General features: G+C 48.1%; 1 long non-coding RNA gene across 1 annotated transcript in view; it reads right to left on the bottom strand.

Annotated features, from left to right (window-relative positions):
• LOC106002098 overlaps nucleotides 1–2,688 on the bottom strand; it is a 4,500-nt gene extending 1,812 nt beyond the window's left edge. Inside the window, exons 1-2 of the long non-coding RNA XR_001175894.1 lie at nucleotides 2,443–2,688; nucleotides 2,078–2,167 (exon numbers count right to left, since the gene is read on the bottom strand). This is a non-coding gene — a long non-coding RNA (uncharacterized LOC106002098). The remainder of the gene's footprint in view (nucleotides 1–2,077; nucleotides 2,168–2,442) is intronic.
• Between the last annotated feature and the right edge of the window lie 187 nt (nucleotides 2,689–2,875).

A 2,875-nucleotide genomic window follows, 5' to 3' on the forward strand; every position in this document is an offset into this window, starting at 1 on the left:
GGCTCAAGTGGTAGAGCGCTAGCCTTGAGCTGAAGAGCTGAGGGACAGCGCCCAGGCCCAGAGTTCAAGCCCCATGACCAAAAAAAAAAAAAAAAAGACAGCTGCGTGGGCCCTGGCTCCAGCTGTGGCACTCTGGGTGTTTTCCTCCATCTATAAAATGGAGCTGCAGCCACACAAACTCTGCAGTGTCTAAACTACTGATGGGCAGGACCCAGACACCTGAGGACAGGGAGGGTCCCAAGGCTGCCCCTCTCCTCAACCTCACGCATGCAGACACCCACCATCCAGCATCACCACATCCCGATGATCCTCCAGCAGAGGCTGGGCCAGGTCAGCATTTCCACCTCTCCTGCTGCCTTTCTTCACCAACTGCACAGCCGGGGCTGCGCCAGTGGCAAGAAACTGACTCTGGAAGCGCAGCAGGTCCACCTCGGACTCCCCTGGCTTTGGTCTGGACAGCATGTCGACACTCAAGCTGCCTCCCCAGTACAGCCTTTGCAGCACTGCTCCCGTGGTGTGGACAGTCCCCCTCACTCAATCCTAAGAACAAAAAAAGATGAGGGACGCTCAGCATGGGAATCCGGACTCTCCTCATCATGAAGCAGAGGACCCTCATTTCCAGGTGGTTTACTCATTTCCCCTCATTTATTACCACTTTCTCCCTTCTATTGCTAGTGCTAACTTTAAAAAAAATTTTTTTTTTTCCTGCCAGGTCTAGGTCTTAAATCCAGGGCCTGGGCACTGTCCCTGAGCCTCTTTGTCCTCAAGGCTAGCGCTCTACAACTTGAACCACAGTACCACTTCTGGATTTTTCTGAGTAGTTTATTGGAGATAAGAGTCTCATGGACTTTCCTGCCTGGGCTGGCTTTGAACTGCGATTACATTTCAGCCTCCTGAGTGTAGGATTATAGGGGTGAGGCACCACTGGCAGCCATTAGTAGTAGTAGCATTTACAAGCATACGCATATCCATACACACATCCATGTGAGTATGTGTGTGAATACTGAGGCTTGAACTCAGGGCCTTATAGTTATTAGGTGTGGTGCACAGAATTGGGTGAGAGAACTGGCAACCTCACACATTCCTGGTAAATATATGAGGCTTCTGATGTAAGACGGCACAGTCACTATGGAAAACGGTTTGGCAGTGTCTCAAAATGTTAAACATAGAACTACCAGATGCCACAGTAATTCAATTCCTTGCTATACACTGAAGAAAAATGAAAAACATGTTCTTGAATATTCAGGATTATGGACTAACAGTATGGTATATACAATAGAATAGCATTTGTCAATATGAATAATGAAAAGGTTATATATGTAACAACTCACATCATGCTAAGTGAACAAAGCCAATCACAAAGCATCTTGTTTATGGAAGTTTAACAGGAGTTTATTTTAGTAAAACAGAATAAAGGAAGGAGATGTATAAATAAAAGGAAAAACATCTCATGCAGGAGGCAGGAGCAGAGAAGTTCCTCAAATGATCTGATAATGTATGATTCTATTTATGTGGAATGTCTGAAATAGACAAATGTGGAGAACTGAAAAGTAAACTAGTGGTTTCCAGGGACTAGGAGAGTTGGAAAAAAATTCTGTGAATAGGTATGAATCTTCTTTTTGAGATCATGAAACTGTTCTTGGGTTAGACAGTGGTATTGGTTGCAACCTTGTGTGACTATATTGAAAATCACTAAACCATATACTATAATAAGGTACATTTTACAGTGTGTGAATTATAGTTCAATTAAAAAACAAAAATAGGCTGGGAAGTTGGCTCAGTGGTAGAGTGCTTGCCTTGCATGCATGAGGCCCTGGGTTTGATTCCTCAGCACCACATAAGCAGGGGGGAAAAAAAAGCTGGAAGTGGTGCTGTGGCTCAAGTGGGAGAGCACTCCCCTTGAGCTGAAGAGCTGAGGGACAGCGCCCAGGCTCAGAGTTCAAGCCCCACGACCAACAAAAAAGAAAAAGAAAAAAGAACATGGAGCTATTGAGGCTGCTTATGTTGTTGAAACTGTAATGGGAGAAGATGAGACTCTCGCTGTCCTCAAGTACCAACTAAGAGAGCCTCTGCTTACCTGTCTGTCTTGTGAGCGATGGAATACAGGAGGGAAAGCAACACTGCTGGGCACAGGCAGATTCACAGCCACTGCACTTGTATCTCGTTCCTAAGGACACAAAGCACAGGCAGAGAAGATGCAGAGCCTTCCCCGGGCTGGATCCTGTCCCACTGGCCCCAGACCAGAGCCTCACCCTGAGGGACCACAAATCAACCTCCCACCCAGTCTCTGTAATTCCAACCCAACTCCACCCACTCTGACTGCAAAGGGGAAAGTGCACCTTTCTAAGCACCCCTTCTCATAAGCCTCACCCTCGCCCCCGCCCCACCAAGGCCTAGTCACCCTTAAGGTGCCTTGCCCCACACAGCCAGGGTGAGACGCACAATAATTTTAGTCAAGACAGCCGTGACGTGCTGGTCATGCCTGTTCAGCCTCTCTTCAGGGTCTTCATCCTGAGGCAGGGGGCGGCCAGGGCTGGGCCTGGCTCTCTTAGGAGGAGCAGGAACCAAAGCTGGGGGAGAATCTGGGAGGTCTGGAAAAACAAAACAAAAAACACAAAAGACCAGAAGTGAGGACACTCAGATCTTCACAGGAAGACACAGGGGGTTGCAGGGTTAAAGAAAAGAAAGGCAGGGCTGGGAAGGTGGCTCAGTGGTAAAATGCTTGCCTCGCATGCATGAGTCCCTGGGTTCGATTCCTCAGCACCACATAAACAGAAAAAACCGGAAGTGGTGCTGTGGCTCAAGTGGTAGAGCGCTAGCCTTGAGCTGAAGAGCTGAGGGACAGCGCCCAGGCCCAGAGTTCAAGCCCCATGAC

The sequence above is a fragment of the Dipodomys ordii genome, unplaced genomic scaffold (assembly GCF_000151885.1).
Source record: "Dipodomys ordii isolate 6190 unplaced genomic scaffold, Dord_2.0 Scaffold3178, whole genome shotgun sequence".
In the NCBI taxonomy this organism is placed as follows: domain Eukaryota; kingdom Metazoa; phylum Chordata; class Mammalia; order Rodentia; family Heteromyidae; genus Dipodomys; species Dipodomys ordii.